The sequence below is a fragment of the Salvia hispanica genome, chromosome 5 (assembly GCF_023119035.1).
Source record: "Salvia hispanica cultivar TCC Black 2014 chromosome 5, UniMelb_Shisp_WGS_1.0, whole genome shotgun sequence".
NCBI classification, from domain to species: domain Eukaryota; kingdom Viridiplantae; phylum Streptophyta; class Magnoliopsida; order Lamiales; family Lamiaceae; genus Salvia; species Salvia hispanica.
In genome coordinates, this window is record NC_062969.1 from 25,480,324 (window position 1) to 25,493,343 (window position 13,020).

Sequence of the window (13,020 nt, forward strand, 5' to 3'; positions counted from 1 at the left end):
ATTTTCCGCCTTCTTTTGTAAAAAGATAAAAAATAGTTAAAGAAAAATGGTAAATTAAAAGAGAATAATATGAGGATTTTACCTACATTATTGTTTCTTCCACTTTAACTATTTTTTATCATTTTTACAAAAAGATTAAAGCGAAAAGTAAACGACAAAAGGACCAAGGGGATAAGTTTTTGAATTAAACGGGTACATATATGATACAATTCATATATTGTGTAGTTATAAAATAAAAGGTTGTCCAAAAAAATAGATTTGAGACAAGAAATTACTCTATAAAAATAGTCATAAAAACACTCCCTATTAATGGGCCTAGTTTTAAGCATGGATCATTTTAATATATAGTACTTAGTAATTACTTTAAAATAATTTTTAAAATATAAATTAGTTTTTATACATAAATTATTTATCGTTAAGTAAAAAACTAACTATTTTTAAACGCTTGTAGCAATGGTGTGCAGCATGGACATAACACTTGGCTTTGCACCGGTAGGGGAGGAACATCGAGTGCCTGTCAATTGAAGTGTTGCAATGCAGCCGCTTTGGCGACTACATCGAGGATGGCCTTGGTCTGTCCGCTTTAACTCCAAAGTCATTTGAGAATGGAGTACAATTTAATAAGGACATTCGTAATGTGGCTGCAAATGTGATTGTTCCCGAAGGATATAGGCAGGTAGAGATGCCAACATCTCTTTTCTCTTTGTAAATAAATTTAATATGAAAATTTATCTAAACTATAATCTGATCTAATTTTTAAAATTTGTTTTAGTTTGAATTGATATTCAGTTTTTTATGTAATGTTTTTTTTTCAAAAATGGCATAATCAAAGATGCTCCTATTTAGGTTGAGGACTAATCAAATGTGATTTAATTGAACTAAAATTTAGGTTACAAATTTTGTAGTCATACTGACATCCCATCACTATTATATGGTGTTCATAAAACTATTAAAGTGATGAGTACAAATCGAAGCACCATTCTCATGTAATTTTGTGTTTCATTGCGCCAGAAACCGCACGGCCGCTAAACTCCATGGCGCTGAGATCCTTCTTCCTCTCCAAATCCAAATCCCAACTTCCCATTCTCTTCAGCCGCCTCTCCTTCTCGCCGTTGCCGTCGCCGCCTTCCAAATACTCCTCCTCCTCTTCCGCCAAACAACTCCATTCTGCACCCATTCCGAAACCCCCGACCCCAAAAAACAAAACCCTAAACTAACAAACTTCTCCCCTCCGATTCCGACTCAGACTCCGACGCCGCACCGCCACGCCCCGACAAATCCAAAATCCCGCCGCCGTACAACCCGTTCAGCAAAGAGCCCGACGACCCGAAGAATCTGCAGGAGGTGTTCGCCAAGATACGCGAGGACGGCCTCATGAACAGCGCAGCCAAGATGTTCGACGGATTGTCTCAAGACGGCCTCACCCACGAGGCCCTCGAGCTCTTCTCCCGGATCAAGGACAGAGGCCAGATGCCCGACGTCATCGCCCACACGGCCGTCATCGAGGCCTACGCCGACGCCGGCCAGGCCAAGGACGCCCACAAGGTCTATCTGCGGATGCTGGCGAGTGGGGTGGCGCCTAATGCCTATACCTATAGGGTCCTCATCAGGGGCCTGGCCAAGGCCGGGGCGGTCAACGAGGCCAGCAAGTACGTCCAAGAGATGGTGAGGCGGGGATGAGGCCGAGCGCCGGGGCGTGTGTGGCTGTTGTGGAGGGACTGCTGAGGGCGGATCTGGAGGATGAGGCGACGCAGTTGCTGGAGATGCTGAAGGCAAAGGGTGCGGCACCGGAAGAGGAGAAGATAAGGGATGCGGTTAAGAGTAGGAGAGGGAGCGTTCCTCGTTTGGTGATGAATGTTTTGTATGGAAAGTGAATGTTTTGATGATATCAATTGATGACAATTTTAATCAAACCAAGCTCATAAAATAGTAGAAACCGTTTGAATACAAACCCAGAATGATTAATTGAAGAAGATCCGTATATGCATTTTCTACCAAGAAGATACGTAACATAAATTTCTATAAAAACCTAAACCTCCATAGGATAATGTGATGATTCCAAGTGTGACTAAAATTGCTGCAATAGGAAGACGAGTATCCCATCCCAATTCTCCATAAGCCACTTTCCACTCTCCCACTCAAAATAGCTCTTCCACTGATACAGACTTCTTAGTATTCTCTCTTGCTAGGGCAATCCGATGCTCTGTGACCAGATTGTCCGCAGTTGAAGCACGAACCCCGAAGCTTCTGCCAAACACATTACAATCTGTAAAAACCGAAAACTAAAACAGCCTTCTCAGCTTAGGTATTTGGAATACATAACATACCTGTCCCTGCCTCCGAAAGATGGTGATCGGCTTGAATCTCTGCCCCCATAAGATGATGATCGGCTGGAATCTGCCCCGAAAGATGGTCTGCTGCTTGATCGCCTGCTCTCGCTAATTAGCCAATCACTGCCACCAGAACTTCTTGAGGGTTTGGAGTTGGACCACCTGCTTGGACTTCTACCACGCGGCCACCACTTCTGAATCCATCCTCAAAATCATCATCACCATTCAACCAATCCCCAGAAGGTCTACCACCTCTGCCTCTTCCACCACCTCTTTGAGGGCGCCTTTCGTGTTTGAAAACCTCCCGTAGAAATCACTTGGAGGCCCATCGTCTTGCAATGAAGGCAGCTGCAAGTGCAAGAAATATTAATGTAAAGTTAGCAGACATTAGTAACTGATATTACAGCCTTGATGTCCATTCGTGACTTGCCAAATAAATCTGACTAAGACAGCTAAAACTCTCACAATAAATAAAACCCAGTAAAGAGCACACCTTAGAGATTTTGGTAATAGTGTTTCCAGGTGGTAGTTCCCTAGTTAATAACTCTCTTGCGATTTCTTCTGGTAGGTCAAAAACTGCTCCCACAACCTGATAGGACATCAGAATGCTTAATTAACACATAAAAACGCCATTAAAATTGTAGAAGGATGATTATGACAAGTATCTTGGATACTCACCTTTTCATCAGCAATGAGGTGAACTTTTCCAATTTCATCAGCAGCAGCAGTATACACATCAGACAGAAACCCAGTAACAGATCTAGCATTTAGGAACCCCGAGAATGACTGCTTTCACGGATAAGCTGTAATGTAACCAAACCCTGGAGGCAAATAAACGGATCAAATACAATACTAGTGCAAGCACAAGAGAATATGACCAGCAGCAAACAACTCAAAATAATCTGTTAACCATTGTCATTGGTGCATGCTATCTTGTCAGAAAAAGTATGAAGAGATGGCCAGTAGAGGAAAAAAATTAAAAATGAGGAAGCAGAAATGCAGCAGCAAGTTGCATTCAAATGACGGGCATGCAAGCTACTTTTTTAGGAGATGAGGCGCTTAAACTGCGGAAACTTCCAATTATATCATTACCTGCTCGTGTGTAATAAGAGACCGAGATGATGGAGGCTGGGAAAAGCCACTCAAAGTTGCTATAGCAGCAGCAAGTGCCTCAACCCCTTGTTCTTCCATCAGCTTTTGGGCAGTTGGTGTGAAGTACTGGATAGATTCAGGATGAACTCCACCTAGGGTAGAAACGACTTGGGCAGCAGATGCTTCCAAGACCTGTTCAACTGAGGGTGGAGTGATAAACTCAAACCTGCACCCAACATCCCTCTCAAGGGATTTGACTGTCCTGCTGACTACCAGTGAACATCAAAACGGCAGTGCCCTCTTTTCCTGCACGACCTGTCCGTCCAGATCGGTGCACGAATGTTTCAGGGTCATTGGGAAGCTCATAGTGGATAATCTGGAAAAGGAGAGAGAAAAAGAGAACAAAGCAATTAATGAAATTACACACGAATACCAATCATAATGTAACCAAAATTTCACTCTCAACTGATGCAACTATTGATGAGTTTCCAAAACTAAGAACCATTAAATGCAAACATAACATTGCAGAGCATCTAAAACCAATACTGATTCTCACTGTCTGAGATTGTTCCTTTTCTAGCATGATTGAATGATTCATGACACCCTAATGGAAAAGCAGATATACAAGTAAATCAACAATATCCAACAAACTCACAAGGTCAACATTAGGAATATCAAGCCCTCTAGCAGCAACATCAGTCGCAACAAGCACTGTGAACTTTCCTTGTCTGAAACCATTTAGGGTTCTTTCTCTCTGGTGCTGAGAAATGTCCCCTGTAGTGCTTCCGAAGGAATACTATTTGTTAAAGCCAAAGAGACTTCATCTGCATTCAGTTTTGTTTGTGTAAAAACAATTGTTTTTCCACCCCTAGCATAAACCTGAAAACAAAACACGATTTAAAGATCAACCCACACAATATCCCTATGCAAGTATCCACTAACAGAATTCAAAATCTGGAAATTGAAGAACACAAGGTGAGAAGCAACAGATTTAGAAACAATGATGTAATTCATACTGTCACAAGATCGCTCAGAATTGTCCGCTTAGATGTCGCGGTAGTTGATATGGCATATAACTTAATCCCACTAGCTAACTTCTCCTCTTGATCACCAACCTGTCACACAAAACCAAGTGACATGGAGTCAGATGACAAAATGAAGTATCTGTTATGCACTTAGAAACATTATTTGCAATTAACATTACTAGGTAAGTATTCTGAAAAGAAAATAATTAAGACCATATGAGATTACAAGCAACAAATTAGACTCACATTATCACAAATATCTACTTTGTAGACACAATGAAAGTATCACTCCACCATTTAATTTAGAACAGAAGGCATAAAATCTGATATGATGAATGATGGAACTTTACCAGATCTATGGTCAGTGGGTTGTCCATAAACCTTCGAGCCAATTTCTTAACCCAGCTTGGCATGGTGGCTGAAAAAAGCATGCTCTGCCTCTTTGCTGGTAGTTTCTCCATAATGGTCTCGACATCTTCTTCAAATCCCACAGCAAGCATTTGATCTGCCTCATCAAGGACCAAGTACTCAACTTCTCCCAGCTTCAGGCTGTTATTTTTTATAAGGTCGATGATTCTACCAGGGGTTCCAACTACAACATCAATTCCACGGGAAAGGGCAGACTCTTGTGCATTATATGATACCCCTCCATAGATGCAAACTGTATTCAAATATGGAGCAGACTCCTTGAACTCCTTTTCCACTTGTTTAGCCAATTCCCTTGTAGGTGCAAGGACCAAGACCTTTAGGCTTCGCCCCGCCTACAAAGATATAGAGAAACATTAGTTAACCAATAGGACAGAAGCCAATGTGACACCTTAGCAAACAAATATACCTTATGTCTTTTCCTTGTTGCAAGTCATCCAAACCTTTAATTATTGGAATACCAAACGCCAATGTCTTTCCTGTACCGGTCTTTGCACGAGCAATTATATCCCGGCCTTCAAATGCTGGCGTTAAAACAGCTCTCTGCAGAATAAGCCAACAAAGAAGAGTACAAATTCGTTACAAAATCTCAAGATAAAGTCTGGCTCTTTAAAAGATGAATTCAGTTTAGGTCAAGTACAAAGGATACATCTTTTGACTCCAAAAATTAATATTATGATTTCCCTCACCTTATCTTATCCTTATCTAGTTCCTAAAATTCTTCTTCGTCTACATTTCTTACTAATAAGTTCATATTTAGCACAAAATTACAGAAACAAATGAAAATACGAACTAAAAAACACCAAAATTGAGCAAGCAGACATATACCTGAATGGGGAAAAGGTTAGCAATCCCACGCTTCAATAGAGTGTCGACGAAACGCTGTGGCAATCCCAATTTGGAAATGTCGAGTTCATTCTCATCGACAGCTTCAATTCCCTCAGCTTCGCCCCCCGAATACTCGTACTCGGTGTCGCTAACGTCGAGGAGCCCTTCCCGAACCCTCCGAGGCCGAACGCCTCCTCGCTCAAGAGAGGAATTGGATGTTGCGACGGCCGAAGGGACGAACGGGGTGAAGGGCGGACGATGGAGTTAGGGCGGGAGGAAAAGAGCCTGAATGGGTTGTGGGCGGCGGAGAAGTGAAGGGATACCGGCGGAGATGGAGTGGGTTTCCCGCAATTCTCAACCGAGGGGTTGGTTCTGGAGATGGAGGAGAGGCGAAGGGAAGAGGAAGCCATGGCGAGAAAGGAGATAAGGGAGGGAGAGGATAAGGGTGGAGGGGTTTACAACGTATGGTAGTCCCGACTTCCACCTCGATGAGAGGGTTTAACCAATGGAGGAGTGTCTATTTATAGTACTCTTTGGAGGTGAGAGAGGGAGAGTGGATTTTCATTTTCCCATTATTTTCATTTTCTTTTGAGGTGAGACGGTGCAAGATATTTTTTTTTTTTTTTAACATTTACTTTCTCCTATAAATAAGCTTTTGATAAAATATAACTACATTTTATTCCATAACCAAAGCATAATCTACACCACACCATCTTTTAATCCCATTGCTGAAATAAAATACTAATAATTTCCTTAATTTTCATACTCATATGGCCATATGGGTATGTTTGTCTTTACTGAATGTTGTTATAAATGACCATTTCAATAATTTGAATTTATTTATTATTGGTTTGTAATTTGAATTTATTTTTTTTTGGTTTTAAAATATAGGAAAGAAAATAATGAACTTTAAATAACTATTGTTGTATTTGTCATAAATATAGAGAAGCTGTTCGGTTGCACGTCTTGTGTGAGCGTACGTGGCCCATTCGATCCCCGTAGGACGGAGAGTGAGACACGTTCTTATTTTTATTGCTTTTTTATTCGAATCTTTTATCTCTCTCCTTTTAATTTCAAAATTTTGAATATCTCTCTTCCTCTTTGGACATTTTACGCATCCTATTTGTGAGTATGTCGGAAATTCGCAAGTAGAACTGGTCACAGTGGACCGGACATCGGTTCGGTTGTGGTCGGACGTGCCCGGGGTTGGGGACCTTTGCGGATCTGGAGACTTGCGACCCCGAGACATAAACTTTTTCTTTGCGGTGGTGGAGTTCAACGGCGGCCAAATAGTACGGTGGGCTATAATCCCATGGGAGATCCGGTGAGGGATGCGGTGGTGGCGGCTTGGGTTTTTGGTGAATGCTTTTTTCACCATCGGTCGAATTCCTCAATTTAATGAAAATGAAGGAGGGGTGTGCGGTGCGGTGGATTTTATGTTTGTGTAATTTTTCAAGAATATAATCTTGGAAGATGAAACTTAAGAGAGATGTAGAGAATCATAAATAATTTCTCTTCGATTAACTTAGACAACAAAATATCATCTAAAATATGTTGAAGAACATATGCACTGGTCAAATTATTTATGACTCTTGAATATTGAGATACTGCTGTTTTATTTGAACTTTTGAATAATTGATTTGGATTTTTTTGCACAAGTAATACAAAGAGAAAATCCAGAAAGAGATGATACTTCAAATTTTTTTATGGAGAAAATATGTAAAGGGCTGAGAATATATATTTTTTAATAAAATAGGTTGAATAGATTTGTACAAGGTAGAATGAGAAATAAAATCTGAAAATAAAGCTAAGCCTAAAAAATGAATAAATTAAGATATATAATGCGTAGGCTTGAGATTATAATCCCAAACAGAGATACTAAAAGTTCGAGACCTTGTCCTATGTGGATCGAGCAGTAACAACGCTCACACGAAGTTGTGCGGCAGAACAATTTTCCATAAATATAATACTTTGTTTGCTTGATATTTTTAAGTAATATACTATGATATATTGTTTTTAATGTTTAAGTTAGACTAGAAATACCTATTTGTCCTAATAACTTCGTACCTTCATTCGGACTATAAGGTTACTAACTACTTCTTAGGAGAAATAATCTTTGTTATGCATTTCCTCCTGTAATTTTATGAATCTAATTCATCTAGGCGGAAACAATGAAGATTGTCCTAAGCCGATGAAGCTATCAAGGTTTCTTACAAGTCTCCCACTAATGACGTGATTCCGCTTTGTGGCAAAGCAGGTTGATGGTTCAAGATTACCTGGTGGTATGTTCTTAGATTTTTATTTTTTTTCGTTCTTGGATTGTTGTCAATGTGACACTCTAAGTTATTTGTGAGCTTTCACACGCGTGGGTACATGGTTTTTTACGTCTTTCTCCACGAACTTAGTATTTGTTAAAACAAATACTTTCTCAACGTGAATGTTATAGACGCAGCGACCTTTTGTTTTATTGGGATACCCTACAAATAGACATACATCGTCATAGGTTCCAATTTATTTGAATCCCTCTCCAGTACATGAGTTGGATAACCTTATACCTTGAGATGTCGTAGACTAATTTTGCGACCAATTCACGACTCGAAATGGTGTCTTTGGTATAAACTTTAAGGGTAAGTCATACAAGGTATAGACCGTTATTTCAAGCACATGGCCACAAAAGTATTTGATTTCTTCTCTCATCTGCACTTGTTGTGTTGGAGTGTACTAGGTGCGTAAGTTGTGATTGAATTCCCAATACGTAAAAAAAACATGTCACTATAGACAAATACGAGTAAGATTTCTACGGCTATGAGAGCATGTTGCGAATGCGGACCATGAAGTGTCTTACATTTGAAGCTCCAAAATGTCCATAAGATAAAGTAGTAACCAAGATTATCACATTCAGCTAAATCCAAATGTGTAGAGAGAACTCCATAGCAAATGAGAATCCTTGAAAAAGAGCAAAAGCTTCGTTTTAAAACTATATGTTGGCGTAAAGAGAATACAAAAGCCCCTGAGAAGGCCACTATCGAGAACCATGAATAATGCCTCCACCTCCAGACCTCTAGAGTTGAAATAGAAAAAAGATGTTAGTATTTAACTTCATCCACAAAGCATCCAAAAGATTCTAGAGAACCATTAGAAGGCATAACATATTGTTTGGAAAGTGCGAAGCAATGAATCATCGGATGGGAGCAACCTCTCCAATGAAGGGTACAAGCTTCTCGACCACCAATAAATACGAAGTTGCATGCCAAATAATGTAATAATATTGGAGAGGAAGGTCGGGATGCTTGCTACTATTCGTATCTGCCCATATGAACCAAACAATCAAACAAGGCATCAAGAAACTTATATATGAGGCGCAAGCCCTTGTGGATGAATTCCACTAGTGACCTAATCTAAGTGCAAAATCGAGTGCTCGTCTGAATAAGGTGCAAATCAGAAAATCGGGGATGACTCACAACAAAGACACTTGGAAGCGAGAAAAATACTACAAGATTGAAGCTTACGGTCCAATTGAAGTCTATTGAATAACAACCTCCATAAGAACACTGAACACATATATAGGGTCACTCCACCATTTAAAATCATCCCCAAGTTGAGGTCATTGAGAAATCGCTATGGCATGTCAGACTCACCTCATCACATCCTCAGCGCACACTTCAATGATCGTAGCTCTAATATCATCAAGAAAATCGGTTGAGACACCAAACCTAAAATTTATTGTATACAACATATCTTCATCCAAACATGCTCGTGCTAAAAGAAAACACATTTTTTTGGTGGAATATCACTTCTTGGATGACACAAGTCGCAAATGGGCGAGCCCCAAACTAGACGTCATTCCAAGAATTAATATTTTCCTCACTAAGAGACCAATGAATAAAATCACGCATATGGCTCCACATACGACACAAGTATTATCTTGTCAATTATCTCGTCGGAATGAGAGCATGTGATCATGCATGCACCCATGGGATATATAGGCACTCCCGGATATGTGAAGGAATCGTATCCCTATGAAAGCCTCCAACCTCTTCCACCATACCTGCTTAGTCCATATACTCGAGTTGCCAAAATAAAATTGGTTCTTTTCATTTTTAACAATCTTACCCAAAGTGCTAAATAGTGCTTTGAATATTGCATCAATCTCTCAAATGAATATCGACGCCCTCATAAAATAGTGATGTCATCAACATACGAGAGATATACAACATGGGCTTTATTGCAGCATCTATATATCACATCCTATCTCATTCAATACACCTATTCGAACATATTACAGTAGATATATAGCCAAGAATCACCCTCTCCCTGCCGTAAGCAATGACGGATCTAGAAAATATTTAGTATGGGGTCGGACAAATGAGCAATAAACCCTAAAAAAAATAAAAAATTGTGTTAGCTGACGACCCTTCCAATTGGACGTAAGATCAACTTTCTTCCCTACTTGGCGTTGTCGATGTAAAATCGTCAAAGAAACAAGATTATTTTAATAATTTTTCATACAAGAATAAATACTTTAAGTTCTTTAGTGCATAAATTAGATAATTTGTGATAACTTTTTGTAAAATTGGTGAATGTATAGTTTGACCAATATAATTTTGAAATTATATCGTCTCCACTCATAAAAATAGTATATACTTCATTAGGTAATGTGTAACATCCTTAACTCGGGAATACGATATCTTGATCATAAATATCATATTGTCATTTGTACTATAATGATATTGATGGTATTGTTATTTGTAAAGAGTTTTAAAAATTATATTATGCATAATAAAAATTATTATTAAATATTAAATGGTTAATATAAAGGTGTGTGAATATGTATTTACGTGTGCATGTGCACATAAAATTAATATTTATGTATGTACTTATTACTTTTGTAAATAGGGGTATATGATATATGCATGTATTTGGAGAGTTATACGTATTAATCAAATAAATATATGTATATAAATGAAGGGTCATGATCAAATGCTAACTAATTACTAATCTCAAAATAAGACTTAATCATATCCCTCCATCCTTCTAATCTAAGGGCAAGATTAGCTTAGATTTTATCTTTTTTTCTCCTTTAATTAGTTAAATTAATCTAAAAAGGGTATTTTAGTCTATCAAAGTTACCGTATATGACTATGCTCCCAATCCCACTTATATTTTCTTTCCTAAAATCTCCCTTCTCCTATATTCTCTATGTCGCTGTTCGATTTTCGCCGATCTCACCCGCTTATAGCTTTTTTTATCTTCTCCGAGCTATTTTATTGTTGTCTTTATTCAATAATGGCAGGTATGTATCAATAATTGTGTTGTTTATGTTTTAATTTTTAATCGATCGATATGCCTCTTCTCAATTTTGTACTTCAAGTTTCTAATTCGTTCGATGTTTTGTATATTTGTCGATAAATTTTTTAATTTTCTCATGATCAATTGATTGTAATGTTCATGTTTCGATGTATGTTTATGTTTTCACATTTTATGGCTGCACAACACCGAAAATCAATTGCATCTGCTACGGAGGTTAATACACCTAATGTTGCCTAAGCACGACCATCGATTTTGCATTACGAATTTTATTTTTACAACACACTCTCATATCAATGTTCATGTGCGACAACAAAACCAAGCTATCTCATAAATTCGATTGAACTCGAAACTCCAAGTCCTTTGGATTATTGTCCCCACTCTCAGTGGCATAATATTGGAACCACTTTCTAGTTCATTCTATTTATTATGTGAGAAGTCCGCCTTATGAACTTGTTGTTTTCGTAGGATTATTGTCCCTACTCGTAGGTGGCGATAATATTAGAAAATCAACTTCACAAAATGCGATCCAACCGATGGAGACCGTATACAACGCACTTGTTGTAATCATCACTTAGATATTTTGTATGGTGTTTGCATAATTATCACATAGCAGATAAAGTAGATAATCCACTTAAAATAGATAAACACCAAATAAATAGATAAATCCATTTAATCTATGGCATTTAAACACATAGGATAATTATCGAAAATTATTTAATCTAGTCATGGGAGAATCAATTAAATAATTCAATTTTATCTTGGATAATCTTTATCCAAATTCATTTAGGATTTATCAAGATAGAGTCAACTATCTAAATCCACTTAGGATTATTCTAGATTTTATTTCCATAAAATCAAATCCTACAATTCAAGATAACGTTGATCTAGGATTATCATTATTTAAATCGTACTAGGATATTACTAGATAGAAACACTTCCATCATAATCCATAAGGTAAAAATAAAATCCAATCAATAAAGATTTGTACAAATCTTAATTCTATTTAGAATAGACATCTAGAATATATCAAACATTACTTAGGATTTCTTAGATTTAAATCTAATTAATTAAGGATTTCTTATATATCATCTTTATCCTAATCTATCTAGGATATAAATCCAAAAGATAAGGATAACTTGGATTAATACTTATTTTAATCCATCTAAGATTTGTCTTAATAGAATTAAATCTATTCAAATCCCTGGGATAAAATAAATTAATGTAAATATTTATCCTAATTCATCTAGGATTTATCTTGGAATAAATCCATATAAATCCATAGAATAAGATAATATTATATTATAATTATTCAAATCTATCCAAAATTTATCTAGGAACAAATCCATATAAATCTACAAGATAAGAATAAAATATTATATTATCACTATCCAAATCCATCTAGAATTTATCTATGAATAAGTTCATATAAACTCATAAGATAGGAATAAAATAATATAATCATTATCTAAATCCAACTAGGATTTGTCTAGGGATAAATCCACATTAATCCATAGGATATAGATAAATATTAGATTGTCATTATCCTAATTTAACTAGGATTTTCGTCTAGGAATTAAATCCCTACAAATCCATAAAATAAGGATAAAATCTATAATTAATCCATGATTTAATACAAAATCAAATTTTATATAATATATAAAATCCACTAGATATATATTCAAATTTAATTTAAAAATTTTGAATTATTTCCAAAAATTGAACAATTTTGGAAATCCAAATCAAAATTTAAAGGGGGTCATGGAAGAGGCATGGAAAACCCTAATCTAGCTCTTCGTGACCCGGGGCTTGCCATGCCGCCCCCCTCCCGTGGGGAATCTGCCGACGGGCTCCCCTGAGCTAACGGCCGCTGCGTTCTGCTTCTTCTCCACGCCGGACCCCAACGTCACCCGGCCTGTCCGGGGAATCCCCAAGCCGCGGACGCAGTGCGCCCCCCGGCGGCCCACCGCTGCGCGGGGATTTCCGTGCTCAACTCCTAAAACCCGAGAGGA

General features: G+C 37.8%; 3 pseudogenes; 1 reads left to right on the forward strand and 2 right to left on the reverse strand.

Annotated features, from left to right (window-relative positions):
* The first annotated feature begins 891 nt into the window (after positions 1-891).
* On the forward strand, positions 892-1,913 carry LOC125187988 (annotated as a pseudogene).
* A 26-nt stretch (positions 1,914-1,939) lies between these two features.
* LOC125189712 lies at positions 1,940-5,196 on the reverse strand (annotated as a pseudogene).
* A 37-nt stretch (positions 5,197-5,233) lies between these two features.
* On the reverse strand, positions 5,234-6,215 carry LOC125189713 (annotated as a pseudogene).
* Between the last annotated feature and the right edge of the window lie 6,805 nt (positions 6,216-13,020).